Here is a 17,188-nt window from a genome sequence, read left to right as displayed (position 1 = left end):
TGAAGGAGCTACTCTTTTTAAGTGCTCAAGCAGTATTTAACATATCCACCCAGTACCCCATTTTTCAAAAGTCGCAATTTTCCAAAAAAGATGAACACTCTGTCTGTCACAACATAGAATATCAAAGTTCAATAAAATGCTGTGTATTTGCAGAAAGGCTGCACACACATTCACACACAAAAGTGCCTTGGGGATCTGTTTTACAGGAAAGTTTTCAATAGGGTCTCGGATCACAACCATACATTCCTAAAAAATACATTTGGTGCCAATTGAAAAGGCGAAAAAATCTGGAACAGAACATTAACATTAAACTGTTTTAAGATAAGTTTGCTTTCATCAAAACTAAAATGTGAGAATGATTTGTTGAACAGAACAAGTTTAATGGGATGTTTCTGGTTAATGCATGTGACACTTGAATCGTAATTCATACCCTACAAAAATATTCATTTCCTCAGCACAGTGTGAAGTGAAATTTGGAAAATAACTTTGGAGAATAATTTTATTCTCCCTTGGAGAATAAGCTGGCTGTAAGCAAATAAATTTGTCTTCTTTCTGCCTCATTTATAAAAATAGGTATCTTATTTTTATAACCGTAAATTTTCATGTTTGTGACATCCAAATTCCATTACAAGGAAACTTTTTACTACTGATATCTGAAATAAAGCCAATGTAACAGTAACTGAATACAGCTATGTATAATCCCAAAATAAAAGCTTAAAAACAATTGCAGTATTAACTTAAATTATTTTCATTTTCAAATACTCCATAAAAGATTAAATACATTTGGTTTAATCTCCTAATTTTACAGAAAAAATCCAAAATGCTCTTTACAGGCCCATACGGTGCATAAAATTCATTTCTACTGATTGAAAACAAAGCCTTAGAACAAGTTTATCAGTATAACATTGACAGACAGGAAAGAAAGGCTTCAGTTTAGCTAGGCTGATTGCAGTAGTCACTGTTTTTTTGGCAGGCTGGCAACCATCCATCACCTCAAGAGGTTCAGAATTCAAGTTTACATTTTGGTGAGATTTGTTTTTCCAAACTCAGGTGTTTTTCCAATTTGTAAAATGATTGAAGCCAGACTTCTTATAAAGCAAACGAGAAGTCAATAGGTATTCTCCTGTTTCCTAAACGTGGAGTGTCAGTTTCTTTTGATGAATTAACCAGGCATAAATAACAAGAGGCCACTGTAGCCTATTCCTGGATTCTGTATTTAGACAAGTGTTTATTGTAGAAACATATTCTCCATACTTTCCATGAGTTCAAGCCACAGATTCTTTCTTTGGGCAGATGTCTAGTACACATCAATAACAATTTGATATGGTTAGATATGGGAACAACAAGGGTCATCATTTGCAGGCTACACTCATCTAAATGAAATTTCTTTCTGAAGAGTCTAGGTGGATTCCTCCTCTCTTTTTTTCCAACCATAGTTTTTCTGCCCAATCTTTCGCCTGCTGTGTTGCTGGTCCACCTAGCAGCTCTATGTACAGATCAGGTACCATGAAATGCTACATATACTCCCCGTATTGGTCCCATCTGTCATCGAATGAGGAGGTAGTACAGGTAGATCACAACTGAGCCCAGAATTTATGTTACCAAGTAAGAAATTTGTAAAGTGAGTTTTGCCCCATTTTACAACCTTGCTTGCCACATTTAAGTGAATCACTGCACTTGTTAAATTAGCCACATGGTTTTTGTATATATATACTTTATTGAACTTTTTTACATTAAAAGCATAAAAAAAAAGGAAAAAGAAAAGCTTATATCATTTAATAGCTATTTGTGGTGTTTTTCATCGAACAATAATCCGTGCAATAATGACAGCCACATGGTTTTTAAGTGACTCTGGCTTCCCCATTGACTAGGCTTGTCAGAAGATTGCAAAATATGATCACATGACTCCAGGACACTGCAATATCATAAATATCAACCAGCTGTCAAGCATCTGAATATAAATCACGTGGCCATGGGGATGCTGCACATGTCATAAGTGTGAAAAATGGTCATAAGTCACTTTTTTCAGTGCCGTTGTAACTTTGAACCGTCACTAAATGAACTGTTGTAAATTGTGGACTTACAAGTCAAAACATAGTATTCAAGTTTTGGTAGTGCAAGGGGCAAGGAAAATTAAATGCTAACAATATGTAGCTGTTAAAGTAAACCCGTTAGGCCTTGTTTACTGTTCACACATAGTATTTATTATGAGACATATCATGACAGCTTTAGCATCAATTAGAGATTATTATGACAAATCCCATCCCTATTTGGGCAAAGGTAACAAGTGAGTCATAACCTGACAAACAGCATGTCACTGACACTGGCCATTATATCACCAAAACTTATTACTGGGCCTGCCATGCAGCTCAGGGGCCGTCTTGGTTGCTTCTCTTTGAGAAACATAGGACCAGTTTATCCTTGAAACAAAAAGAGTAAATATACAAGCATGCAAGTAATGTCTGTAGTATTCTGGATTTCAACTTTGGCTGTGTCAGCCTCTGGTATCTTCATTATGTGAACCCTGAGAGCACAGAATTAAAATCTGAGTCATCCAACCGGCCATCCAAACAGCCACCCAACAATCCACCCAATCAGCCATCCAATCAACCATCCATCCAAACAACCTAACTACCATCCAACCATCTATACAACCATCTGTTGTACACAACCCCCAACCTACTAACATCCAAAATTAGGTATGCACTCCCCTTACCTCTTCAACACCAATCACTACAGATCTCAAATGCAAATTGATAAATGCAAGAAGCATTGTTAACAAATTACCTGAATTTATCCTCTTGTTAAACAGTGGCACATTTGATATCATTTTTGTTTGTGAAACATGGCTGAACTCATCCCTTCCTGATTCCATTATCTCAAACAAAGAATATCAAGTCTATCGATCAGATCGTGAAAACCGAAGAGGTGGTGGATTGGCTATCTTTTACAAAAAGTCACAATCTAAAAAATATCCAAGTAGCACATAAACTTTCTCTTCCTGAAACTATTGTATGCGACCTATCCCTTAACACTACTCTTCGATTCTTACTATGCTACAGAGCCCCTGACTATGACATTACCCATGCAAATATGCTAACCTCAATGCTAACATGGGCTACCTCTTGCCCATATCCTCTCATCTTCCTGGGTGACCTAAATCTACCTCTCATTAACTGGATAACTAATGAATGTACAACTGACCCAATCCATACTACACTATACAACGCTGTTACAAACCTAGGTCTTGAACAACTTGTAACTAACAATACAAGACTCAACAACTGCCTTGATCTCATCTTCTGCAACAACTCAAACTCAATTTATGAACTACAAATTAAAGAACCTTTTTCCAACAGTGATCACTGCATGATTGATTTTCGTCTCAATATACGTCCATACTTAAATCGTCATAACAACAGTATTCCCAACTACAACTTCAAAAAAGCCAATTACGACCTTATAAACAACGATCTTTCATTTCTGGACTGGCAAAATCTGTTTGCAACCTGCATAACCGCTGAAGACCACTATAGAGTCTTCCTACTTGAAATCAATAGAGTCATCAAACTATATGTACCACAAATGACTACTATGATCAGGAAAAACAAACTACCCATATCAATAAAAAAGCTTCAATCAAAAAAAATCCTCTGAAAAGAAACAAACAAGGCTATGTTGCAAATTTCAAAAACCGCTACAGAAATATATGCAACCAAATAAAAACTGAATGCACAAATTACCATACCAAGCAAGAAGAGAACCTTCTGCGCACAAATTCCAATCGTGCCTTTTATAATTTTGTTAACAATAAACTTAAAGACTCAAGATCTATCCCACCACTAAAATATTCTAACAACAAAAAATGCAATGATGAAACAGTTAAAGCAAACCTCTTCAACATTTTCTTTGGCTCAGTTTTTGTTAACTCCGATAACACATATCCAACATTCCACAAATGTACCAGCAATGATTATGATGACTTAACTCATATAGATTTCACAGAAGATAACGTTGGAAAAGCTCTTCATAACTTAAAACCATCGCTATCTATTGGACCCGATGGACTATGTGCATACTTCTTAAAAAAACTTTCCATTAATATAGCAGAACCCTTAAGCATTATCTTTGATAAAGCTTTCACTACCAGTTCCCTTCCCAAACTTTGGTCACTAGCCACAGTCATCCCTATCTTCAAAAAAGGAGACCCCAGCTTAGTCGAAAATTACAGACCGATCTCTCTGTGCTGTGTCACCTGCAAAGTCATGGAATCAATCATCAACCAATCCATTACCTCACACTTAGAAACTAACAACCTACTCTCCAATAAACAATTTGGTTTCAGGAAAAAATTATTATGTAACTTACAACTTCTCCACTGCAAAAACATATGGACTACAAATCTTGATCAAGGCAAAACAATAGATGCAATCTACATAGACTTCTGCAAAGCTTTTGACTCAGTAGTACACGATAAACTTCTCCTAAAACTAATATCCTATGGCATCTCAGGACCCCTTCACAAATGGATATCTGCTTTTCTGTCTAACAGACAACAAGTGGTCAAAATTGGCAATGCTCTATCAAATCCTGTTCCTGTCAAGAGTGGCGTTCCTCAAGGCAGCGTCCTTGGACCAACACTCTTCCTACTATACATTAATGATCTTTGTGACCATATCTCAAGTAATTGTGTTCTCTTTGCTGACGATGTCAAACTATTTAACACCACAGACAATACATCTATCATCCAAAACAACCTTGATCATCTAACCGCTTGGTCTAAAAATTGGCAGCTCCAAATCTCAACCAGCAAATCCTCAGTCTTACATATAGGAAAAAAGAACCCAAACACTAAGTACATACTAGATGGACATTACCTTACAGACGACCCCCATCCCGTTAAAGACTTTGGAGTTTTCATGTCAAATGATCTAAGTGCCAAAGCCCACTGCAACTACATAGCAAAAAAAGCTCTAAGAGTTGTAAACCTAATCTTGCGTAGCTTCTTTTCCAAAAACACCACACTACTAACCAGAGCATATAAAACATTTGCTAGACCAATTCTAGAATACAGCTCGCCTGTTTGGAACCCTCACCACATCTCTGACATCAATACAATTGAACGTGTTCAGAAATATTTTACAAGAAGAGTTCTCCATTCCTCTGAAAACAATAAAATACCTTATCCCATCAGACTTGAAATCCTAGGCTTAGCAAACTTGAACTCCGTCGCCTTCGACAAGACCTAAGTTTAACTCACAGAATCATCTATTGTAATGTCCTTCCTGTTAAAGACTACTTCAGCTTTAATTGCAATAATACTAGAGCAACCAATAGATTTAAACTTAATGTCAACCGCTTTAATCTAGATTGCAGAAAATATGACTTCTGTAACAGAATCATCAGTGCTTGGAATACTTTACCTGACTCTGTGGTCTCTTCTCATAATCCTAAAAGCTTTAACCAAAAACTTTCTACTATTGACCTCACCCCATTCCTAAGAGGACCATAAGGGGCGTGCATAAGCGCACAAACGTGCCTACCGTTCCTGTCCTATTGTTTTTCTTTTCTTCTTCCTATATATATATATGCTTATACCTCCTTATATTTACTCATATATGTGTTTATATACTATATAATCTTTTTGTATGATACCTACATATATTGTTGTGACAAAATAAATAAAAAAATAAAAAAATAAATGAGTCCAGCAGGAGGCAGCAGTTAATGCCAACATTTGAAAGCTACCCACTGTAGAATGCCAATGAATAAGAAAAGTACAGAACTGTATAAAAATATTAGAGCAGATGGTATTAGATTGCCCTCCAGTGGTGTATTTAAACATTGCAGTCAAATGCTTGGAAATATTTTAATAATATTATATTTTCTCTTGAACAAAAACAAGAATATTTTAAAATCTGTCTGCTGATGTGCATCAGTAGCACATCAGACACCATTTTGAAGCAATCCTTCTGCCGAAAAGTGAATATTTTAATAAGATTTCCCCTTCCCCCCATAGTAGTCACCAGATGTCCAGAATCAATCAATATGTAGGTCACCTATTTTTTCCCTTTTGGAATCTGGCTCACTCCATTGCACCTCTGGGTAAATAAAACCAGGATGGAATAGTGACTTTGCAGACATAATGTGAAAAAATAAATTACTAAATAATTTTGACATTATTTTGGTAAATTTTAATGCCAGTCAGAAATGACTACAAATAATATGGAGATTCATTTTGAATCACCCAAACCAGAAAAGACCTTAACATGTGTAAATTCAAACAAAATATTTATTATGCCAAGGCAAATAACACGACACTTCAATTAACCCTGTCTTGTTTATTCGGAAACCTATTCTAAGACTTTCATTATTTGCACTTGTATTATTACTTTGTTAATGGACTTCAAAATATTGGGACAGCCTTTGTAATGAATTAGAACCAATGTGTATTTATTTGTACTGTTGGAGACTGTTTCTTTGTGAGTAGATTCTTAATACCTTTTCATTGACTTCCATATGATTGTTTTACACATATAGTTTAATGGATATTTTAGATCTGATACATCTGAAAAGCGATGGAGAAAGAAATACAATATAACATTCAGTGTTGTGACAAGGATATTAATGCTGAATATAGTTTAGACTTCTGTGGGCTGTGAAGAACTGGCTCTTCAACCAAGCACTGGGCTAGGATGGGTGTTGAGCTGTGTGGATGTTTGGTCTGGTGCTTGGGGCGGGGACTTTTGCTTTTAACTATGTGTTATGGATGTAGTGAGCTGCCTAGAGTCATTTGATATGATATAGGCAATCATATAAGTCCTGTAAATAAATAAAAAATTAAATTACTGGAGTTACAGTAATGGGAAGCATGACATGGGACGCTTGATAGAATGAAGTGAAAGCAGGGGTGAAATGCTACTGGTTTGTACCGGTCGGGCAAGCCGGTAGTAATAAAATCTACCAGTTCAGGTGAACCGGTAGTAAAAAAAAGCTACTGGTTCATCCGAACCGGTATTTCCGATGATCAGCTGTGCTGCGCAATTTATATTCGCTAGAAAGCAGGAAATCCTAGCGAATCTAAACTGCGCAGCACAGCTGTTTTCTCCCCCCTCACTGTTCTACCTACCTTCAAATGGCTCCTTTTTCTGCACAAAGCCTGCATTTGGTGTGCACTGGGCATGCACGCACACAGTGTACGTTTGGCATGCATTGTGCATGTGTGCGCAGCGTGCATTTGGCGCACATGCACGGGCAGTGAACCGGTGGCAACCTGTGGAGGATTTCACCACTGAATGAAAGAAGCTACAGATGAGAAAAAATGAACAAAACAGAACGATTACTGCTGAAAATAAGGATCAGGAATATAATGTGTATATAGAAAAAAAAGATAATAGCAAGGAAATCATCAAAGGATGACTGAGATTAAGAGGCCAAAAAGAAATGCCATGAAGAGTGATTCCGATTGAAATAAAAATTGTTTTGGAAGTAGATGAAGAGTGCTAAATAAGAAACCTCCAGGAAAGTAAATTTAAAAGCAATTTAAAGTGTGCCTATTGAAAGAATTGTACTATTATGTATCTAAAACGTAGAAAGATTCAACGTAAAAAACTGTAAGGGGTAAGTTTGGTAAGTGTGTTCCTTGGCAAAAAGAGTCAATTAGCAAACTTTGGAGGTACAATATGATTCTATGAGAGACAGAGACTGGACACAACAGTTTTGCACTTGAGCAAGTAAATGTGGGGAAAAAGTTTATTATACACTTTGTTGATTTACAAAAAAAAAATGTGTCATAAACTGAATAACAGGCTTGAATTTTCAAATGTTTTGTAATAATATGAAGATGGATTACATTAAGAGCAGAATAGGATGGATGGAGTATGTAGCGTTTAGCATTTAGCAGAGAATAAGGCATGAGAATAAGGCACCTAATGAGATGGAAGGACTCACTGGAGAAGAGCCTAATGCTGGGAGAGATTGAGAGCAAAAGAAGAAAGGGACGACAGAGAATGAGTTGGCTGGATGGAGTCACTGAAGCAGTAGGCATGAGCTTAATTGGACTCCAGAGCAGGGGTCTCCAACCTTGGTCCCTTTAAGACTTGTGGACTTCCAGAGTCCCTCAGCCAGCAAAGCTCTGAACTCTGGGAGTTGAAGTCCACAAGTCTTAAAGGGACCAAGGTTGGAGACCCTTGCTCCAGAGGATGGTAGAGGACAGGAAGGCCTGGAGGAACCTTGTCCATGGGGTCGCAATGGATCAGACACGACTTCGCAACTAGCAACAACAAGGCATGAGGTGTCTTTGTAAGCTTAACCCTTTTTAATGGGAAAATGTATAAGGGGATGCTTAAGGTGAAAAGTGTATTGGTCAGGGACATGATGTAGATTATTTTTGTACATAGATCATGCAATGTTATTGGCTAAATATTGGAAGGATTTGCAGGTGAATATTGGAAAAATTGGGCAGTTGGGTGGATGCCGTAGGTGTGCAGATGCTGTGTTTGGGGGAGGAAGAGAACGACAGGAACAACTCATGACCTCCTGCCTGCTTCCCAACTGACTCTGTGAAAAGCAGGAAGGGAAGGTTGCAAATGATGATTACATGGTCACAAGACACTGCAAATGTCCTAACTGTGAACTTGTTGCAAGCAATGATTGTAAAGCATCTGAAATGTCAATAACATGACCACGGGGATGCTACAGCAGTCGTAAATGCGAGGATCAGTCATCAAGTTACTTATTTCAGCTCCACTGAAACTTCGAACCATTGCTAAACAATGTGGTTGTTAAGAGAATAGAAAACTGCCATATAATAGGCCCCAAACCTTGGAGAACAAAAACATTATAATTTTACATTGGAACAAGCAGTTGTGGAGAAAGTACTGATAGCACTGAGCAACAAGAGTGAAACCACTGCAGAAATAATCCAGAACAGATGATGGTATTATTTTACAGCAACAGTTCACACTGCTAGTGTCCTGATCACTGCATTTTGCATCAATTGTAATTACTGGGTTATGTTCAAAGGCACCTCTTCATTGCGTAGGCTACAGAAACCTGGTCGTGTAGTGAGGGCTTTGGGGATTGCAACTGGTGCATCAGCCTAAAGCCTCCATGAAGGCCACCAGGCCACCTGTTCCTACAGGAGCAACTGTCCTGGAGGAGTCTGTTGCATATTCCCCATGTCAGGGGGTGGGATACGGGTCAGTTCCTTTCCTTTCCTTTTGTTCTGCTGCCACTGCTACTCCCCTCTCAGGCTTAGAATCTTTCAGTCTCTAAATAGACATTGTAGGAGAACAGCAGTCTGTTCTTTTCCAATCAGCAGATTTTATTAGAAGTCATGCCCTTTTGTGAGCTTTTAATAAAATGTGTTAGTTGCTACCAGACTTCTGATTGTTCAGTCCCTAAGGTAATGTACTGAAACTTTATGGGGAAGATATCAGGATAACCTAAGAAGAAACCGGTTTTTATGAAATAACTTAAACTTAGTTTTTCAAAATAGGTTTAATTATGTCTACAAATAAGCTTAGCCCAGCCTTAAACCTATTCCTTTTTAAAACATTTAAAACATCTTAAACATTTAAAAAAGAATATAAACATAAAGCATGATAAACATAAAAAGAATGAAAAATACACAATGATAAAACAATAAAAAAGAAAGGCTGAGCGCCAAAGAATTGAGGCCTTTGAATTCTGGTGCTGGAGAAGACTCTTGGACTGCAAGGCAAACGAACAAGTCAGTTCTAGAGGAGATCAACCTTGACTGCTCTTTAGAAGGCCAGATCCTGAAGATGAAACTGAAATACTTTGGCCACCTAATGAGAAAGAAGGACTCACTGGAGAAGAGCCTAATGCTGGGAAAGATTGAGGGCAAAAGAAGAATGGGACGACAGAGAACGAGGTGGCTGGATGGAGTCACTGAAGCAGTAGGCATGAGTTTAAATGGACTCCAGAGGATGGTAGAGGACAGGAAGGCCTGGAGAAACGTTGTCCATGGGGTCGCGATGGGTCGGACACGACTTCGCAACTAACAACAAAAAACAACAACAACACAGCAAATAAGCACAGCATTTATGCTATCGAGGGGATTCCAATTAGTCAACAAATTCTACTGCATATAAAATTCTACATCACTTTCTAAAAAAGAATCTAAGCTTTAAACTAAGAAAAAAAACCACATGGTTAACACTACCAAGAATGATAACATATAACAAATGAGGTCAATGTGAGGAATCTCTGTAGGTAAATTGACTCATTTGGATGCTCCCATGCTGGGACAAACCTCTCGTGTCAGAGGTGACTTTGATTGATATATGTCAAAGCTCTGCTCACTGTCCAAATGGCAGAAGTTTTTGTATCATTTTGTGCCCAGGTAGAGCATTCCTGGTGGTGCCTACGATCATAAATTTCTCTCTTTCTCTCTTCTCTTCTCTTCTCTTTTTCTCTGGGTCATATAATATATGTGGGTATATGCATAATTTTGTATTTATTTATTTATTTTATCATGTTTGTGTAGTGTATATTAGAGGTTGTGACCCTTTTGAAAGCTGTATACAACGAAATTTCATTTTAATATACATTCAAAGTGACAATAAAGTTATTCTAAGTTCCCCCTTTCCAAACCCTCATGGATATATTCAATCCAAGGGCTGTGCTGCGCCGTTTGTATTTTTATTTGTTGAATTGGTTCTTTTAAGTTTAACAATGAGGAGAAAGAAAAAAATGGATAGATTCCAGTGCTGGTGCTCCATAGATTCGATTCCAGTGCTGGTGGAAGAAATGGCTCTCTCTCCTTCCTTCCTTCCTTTTTTTTGCCCACCGCTAATGCTAAAAATCTCACGCCTGGAAATGTTTCTGGAGTTTCTCAGTCATCCAGGTTGTCCCAAAGGTGCTTTTTCAAGAGGCAATTGGACTTTCTTTGTTTTTCTTTGAAGACGTTTCACTTGTCATCCAAGAGGCTTCTTCAGTTCTTCCATTCCCCACCATCCAGTCAGAACTGAAGTGGATTTCATTTCATTTTTCATTTATTTCTTGGATGAGAAGTGAAACCTCTTCAAAGAAAAACAAAGAAAGTCCAGTTGCCTCTTGAAAAAGAACTTTGGGGTCATGTCTGGAAAGTTTTGGCCCTGCCCTGGATATCATGGATTGAGACCAGTTCCTTATTATGATTATCGCCTGGACACTCCTCCACTCCTCCACTCCTCTGAAAACAACAAAATACCTTATACCAACAAACTTGAAATCCTGGGATTAGAAAACTTACAACTCCGTCGACTTCGACATGACCTGTGTTTAACACACAAAATCATCTATTGCAATATCCTTCCTGTAAAAGACTACTTCAGCTTCAATCGCAATATTACAAGAGCAAAAAATAGATTCAAGCTAAATGTCAACCGCTTCAAACTTGATTGCAGAAAATATGATTTCTGTAACAGAGTTGTTAATGCTTGGAACTCATTACCTGACTCCATAATCTCTACTCAAAATCCCAAAATCTTCAACCAAAAACTGTCTACTATTGACCTCACCCCATTCCTAAGAGGACTATAAGGGCCGTGCATAACAGCACAAAAGTGCCTACCGTTCCTGTCCTATTGTTCCCTTCATTATATCAAATTAATATAGTTGATGCATATATTTTTTACTTATATATATATATATTTTCTTCAAGATATGTTGTTTTATCTATGACAGTTGTTTGTGTATACTGTTGTGACAAAAAGAAATAAAAAAAAAAAGACATGTAAATTTGCAAGTTTTTGTCAACCAACCTTAACCCAAACTGACTTAAGGGGAGGGGGGGGAAGATTGCGGAATAGCGGAGATAAGGGGACTTAATCGTTGGTGTGTGCAACTCTGTGGTGGTGGAAAATATAATTAGAGGCGGTGTTTGAGAAAAATCCTGTTGTTATCACAAACTTATGAAGACCTTATTTTCCACAAGGTTATATATGAACTCTAAAACTGGAGAATGCGGACATCGATCCCGCTACCTCTCGCATGCTAAGCGAGCGCTCTACCATTTGAGCTAATTCCCCTTCGCGTAGGAAGGGTTGAACTTGCTTACAAATGCCATTTTAGCTGACCGACAGATTTTCTAACTCCTCCCCCATCAATGAAAGAAGTCGTTGTTGTCAGGCAGTTCTAGTTCTTTAATTTTATGACGTTAATTTGGACTCTTATGCTGTCCAATAGGACAGCACGTTAGTTAATAAACAGCGCCGTGGGTGGAAGCACTTCAGCTCTGCCCCCGTGACTTGCAATTGGACTGAGCCCTAAAACGATTGGCTCCCATTGGTTTATTTTTAAACGGAATGGGACTTAGTAGTTGGGTGATCTGAAAGTCTTTCAAAGTGACGTACAGTTGTTGCTAAGGCGTGACGGTGGGAAGCCGGAGTCACCCATCCGAATATGCTGATTGGGTTAAATGAAGCCGTGACCCCGGCCTTTATCCCTTTGTTACCCAATAGCGAATCGGTTACCTTATGATCGACTACTCTCTGGAACCAATAGAAAATAGAATTTTTAGCCACCGTCCAATAGAAAAAAATCCTGCTGGGCGAAGGCGTGACCCGTGGAGGGTTGATTGGCAGGAATGGGGGGACGGAGACAGGAGAGTTCGAAGAAGCCGATATGACCGCCATCTTGAAGAGTCGATGATGGTAGGGAGCCGCAGTTTTCCCGCCTGAGTGCGGCAAGGGGTTGGCTTGCCCGAGCGGGAGACCTCTTCGCTGAAATAAGGGCTTCGGGAGTTCACCTGCCTTCGGGTAGGAGTTTGCGGCCGCCCTTTTTTCGTAGGCCCAGGGCAGGGGAGTGCGGAGCGGGGCGGGGGTAGCATCGATGGTGGCTTGCTTCGTTGAAGAAACGCGTCGGCCGCAGGAAGCAGCAGGAAGGCGGTCCTGAAGGAACCGGAGCTGGGAGGCCGGCTTAGCCTTTCCGTCGCCACGACCAGCCCTTCGGCGTCTTAGAAGCGCAGGGGGCGGAATGCTGCCCTCTGGCTCGTAACTTGGAGCGGCAGCGGCCTAGTGGTCCGGTTTGTTTTGCTTCCTGAGTGCACTCGCCCCCCTCCCCGGCCTTCGATTCTGTGTCGCAGCGGGCCTGCGTCCTTTCTCCCTTTACTGTCGGGGGGGGGCAGAGAACCCCCCCCTCGCCCCGCCTTGTGGGACGAGTAGGATTTCCATAAAGGGCCCCTTGCCCGGCAGAATGAGGAGAAGAACTTCCAACACGCGTTCGTGCATTCCCACGTATTCTTCTTTTCTTGCCACCCGCAGGCTTCCCCGGCAGTCCTTTGGTTTCCTTTCCCTGGGAATGTAAGGAACGCCATTCATGTCATTTTCTGTTGTTACATGAATGGAAATTAAAACGATCGTTTGAAACATATATTTTTTTCTCCTTAATTGATATGTAAACGTGTCTCGGTAACTTCTGGACTCGAGATTTGAGGTCAGCTGTTTATAAAAGTAGAGAGCTAGGCTGATTTTTAGATAGTGGCTGACTGAAGCCAGGATTTTGATTTGTGGTGAGAATAGCTTCAAATTCATTTCTGTTAACAAATAAGAATATGTTCATTCTACATTTGTGAAGAAGGCTTGAAAACGTATTATCCCGATTCACGTGTGAATAAAACTACCTCCTGATTAGTCTGCAATTTCCCCCCATTGCCTTTAAAACATTCCCCATTTTCTTAACTTGGGCATAAGGGAAAATATTAACTTCAGCTGGTTTTTGTTTTTAAATGATAGGGCTCTAAAATCTTTTGAAGTCATCAGTAATTATTTCCAAAGTAGAGGTGTGGGTCTCTGCTGCAAAATTGAATCTTAATAGCCAGGGATCTTAATAAAATGCTGCTCAGTTTATGTTAGTGCTGATTCAGTTCAACAGTGCTAGTAACTAAACGGCATAATCATTTTTAGAGGTGTCTATGAATTACTGATATTATTGTATACAACTTTATTTAGTTTCCACCAAGTCGGACAGTGTTGGCATTCTGTGGGGCCTTTCCATCAAGCAATGTATCTAATGGGATTATGGGACCCAAGAAGTGTGGCTTCTGTATCCTGGAGCCTGCTCTGTTTAAGAGCTCCCTTTCCTGTCTACCAGATTAGGATGGCCCCAATCATATTGACCTTTTGTAAGGCTCTTAAAGTCTTGCTGTTCCTACTGGCTTAGGGCCCAACTAATCCATCTCTAGGAAGTGGGATGTTACTTTGGTTAGTGTGTTTGATCACCAATTTATTTGGTGGTTTTGATATGTATTGTTTTATATATATTTTATTTATATCCCTCCTAGAGTCACTGGGAATTGGGCAGCCATAAATTTGAATAAATAAATCTAGCAGGGTAAATATAAATTAAATATTTAATACTTGTCTGCCAGGTATTTTGGATAGTTACTGTCAAATTTGATTGACCATACTGTAATAGATAATACTGCAGGAGTTTTCAAACTAGAGGACAGGAACAGAGTGGGCCATAGTTGTTTCCTATGTCTAGAAGTTAGTGATCTCCTTTTAAGATACTAGTGCTAGACACAACCATATATAATATCCAGATGTGACTGATTTCAACAGCTTTTGTGGTTTCAGCACTGACTCCTGCCTAATTTTCTCTTTTTCCCTCTTCAAAGATGGCTTTCCCTAGTATGTTTGTCATGTTATATCTTGATACTCAGCCCACTGCAAACTTTGTGTTGATATCTTATAACAGGAGGCCAGCATGCTCTACTGCAGATCTTTCTGGAGTGTATTCCTTGTGTGCTAGACTCCCTACTTAGACTTTCTCAGGGTGTGAAGGTAGTTCTCTGTGTTGTGGATATTATTTGCTTCTCAACTGAGTGATACATCCTCTCCTTCAGGTACCTGTCAAATGGCATGCTTATTTCATTATTTATGCATCTGTTACTGGTGAGGTTATCACATAAATTCATTTTCCATGAGGCCCTCATATAATTTTTTTGTTTGTTTAGGGGATCATGGCACTCCCAAGTTTGAGAACGTCAATTTACTGAATAATATGAGCTGTAACTCATATTACAGCTCATAAATAACTCTAGATATATGGTAAATTTCAGACTGGATTACTTCCATTCCCAGGCTTTAATATAATGTAATTTTGTATATGTATCCAGTAATATTAGGGTCAGGAAGGATTTTTTTTACTTTTTTAATACCATGTAATGTGCTTTGGTTAGTATGAACCATCAATATTTTAAAACCATTGATCCTTTCTTCCTGGCATCTCAAGCTTGATTTGTGAAAGTACTAATCTTCTAGGTTTGAATTCTTAAGTTCTGTTTTCATATATGTGCTATCTGTGATTCTTGCCCCTCTCAATTCTGTAAGTAGAATTTTAAAATTTATATTGGCTAAAGTGTGTGGTGTATTTTTCACATTCTTTACTATTCTCTGTACTACCACATTGAAAATATAACATTGCTTTCAAGTCAAGTTCAAATCCTGTTGTCTTACAGACATGACCTTGGAAGTTTTGTGGCAACAATACGTAAGTAATTTACAGTTGCCTTTTGAATGACATCTTGCAAACAGGTTAGATCCTGCTTGTTTTTTGAGACTAATTTAAATTTGGATATCTATATTGGCACTCAGCTTAACTAACTATAACATTCTTTTGTCTGTGTGGCTTTTTTCAGTTGCTCTGAGAATTCATTTGATTTGTCTTTTTTTTTTTAAAAAAAAAGTCAAAGCTATTTTTACTGACCTATATATTGGAAATGGAATATTTTTATTACTGTATGTAGGATGCAAAACATCCAGTAATGAAATTCAGTTCTGTGAATCATACAAGATAGGGATTGAGATTGTGATTTTTTAAAAAAATTACAGCTAAAGTTATAATCCCAAAGAATTTTAAATTGTTTCCATATTGCTGGTTTAAAAACATTGTAACCATGGATTTAAAAACAATGTGTCCATGGATCACCAGCTCAAGTGGAGGGAATTCTACCTTAAGGCTGTAATCATATATACTTGATTACCTGAAAAGAAGGGCCATTGGATTCAAAGCATCTGTGATTAGAAATGCAGAAGGATGCAGAAATTTGCCTGGTCTTCTATTTTTCTGACAGTTACTTGAAATAAAAGGCAGAAGTGTTCTTAAAGTTAATGCACATTCTAGCAGGTTATGGTGTTTCTCTAATTGCACAAGTGTAAAAAAAAACATGATGCTAAAACCATTCTTAAGTAGAGTTCAGATGAGTCTATTTGCTGAAATTAACTGGGCAATAAACTAGTCCTCAGTGTGGTAATATGTCTCTAAAACAAATAGTAAATTAGTGAGGTTTTCTGCTAAATGAAACTGGACACTAGAAATCCATGATCAAAATGTTTTTTATGCAATATTTTTTCTGAGAAAATATTCTTAATTCATTATCATCTTTGACAGAAAACACAGAATTAAATGAGGCTGCAGTATTTGAGATAATACTTTTTTGTTTACAAAGATAACTTCCATCCTCCAAAATTACTGATCACGCTGCTGGTGAAAACGTAGAGGTGATAGGACACACTGTAGCATTTGCAATTTGATAATGAATTCATAGGGGAAATATTCACTTCTTTATGGCTTTTTTGATATAATTCTAGCGTAACTATAACTTTTAAAAAAAATGTTGACAAGAAAGACAGCCTGATAAGATCTGAAATGCATAATTTAGCTTCACTCTTGATTTTTTATAAAGTTTAAATTATTAAAATAATACTATGATTTTTTTAAAGTTCAAAATAGGGTGTGAGATAAATAATAGTTTTAGTGGTCATTTAGTATCTAATAGCATCTGGATTTTAGGTGAAAAAGTTGATATAAATTAATTCAGCTTTAGTCAGGTGAATTATTGTCTCAGTTTAGATGGAAAACTTCAGCCTAGGACAACCATAATTAGTAGACATGCAAAAATGTAATATATAGATAAAATTTAAATATTTTTGAATTGCTTAGGTTAAAAAAAGCAGGTGGGACTATATTCATTTTTTTGTTCTTCCTCTTGAGCAGAAGAATGCTGCCCAAAATATATAAGTGGGAATACATGAAATAAAATTAATTCTAAAAAATGTTCCATCTTTTGTATCTAGTGCTATCTTTTTTATGGTTATGAAGTATATATGATAGGACGTGCTGGATGATGAGAAAAAAATCTGGAAGTTTTTCATAAGTTCAGGTTACTGATCTAATT

The 17,188-nt window shown here is 37.9% G+C and overlaps 1 protein-coding gene across 1 annotated transcript in view; it reads left to right on the top strand.

Moving 5' to 3' along the window:
- The first annotated feature begins 12,608 nt into the window (after positions 1 to 12,608).
- Positions 12,609 to 17,188, top strand: part of PPP6R3 (protein phosphatase 6 regulatory subunit 3) — a 94,688-nt gene continuing 90,108 nt past the window's right edge. The window contains exon 1 of the mRNA XM_058156550.1: positions 12,609 to 12,767. The gene's annotated coding sequence lies outside the window, so the exon portion shown is untranslated. The remainder of the gene's footprint in view (positions 12,768 to 17,188) is intronic.

The sequence above is a fragment of the Ahaetulla prasina genome, chromosome 1 (genome assembly GCF_028640845.1).
Source record: "Ahaetulla prasina isolate Xishuangbanna chromosome 1, ASM2864084v1, whole genome shotgun sequence".
Classification (NCBI taxonomy): Eukaryota; Metazoa; Chordata; class Lepidosauria; order Squamata; family Colubridae; genus Ahaetulla; species Ahaetulla prasina.
Note: the sequence above shows the minus strand (reverse complement) of the source record. Positions and strands in the feature narration are given on the sequence as shown.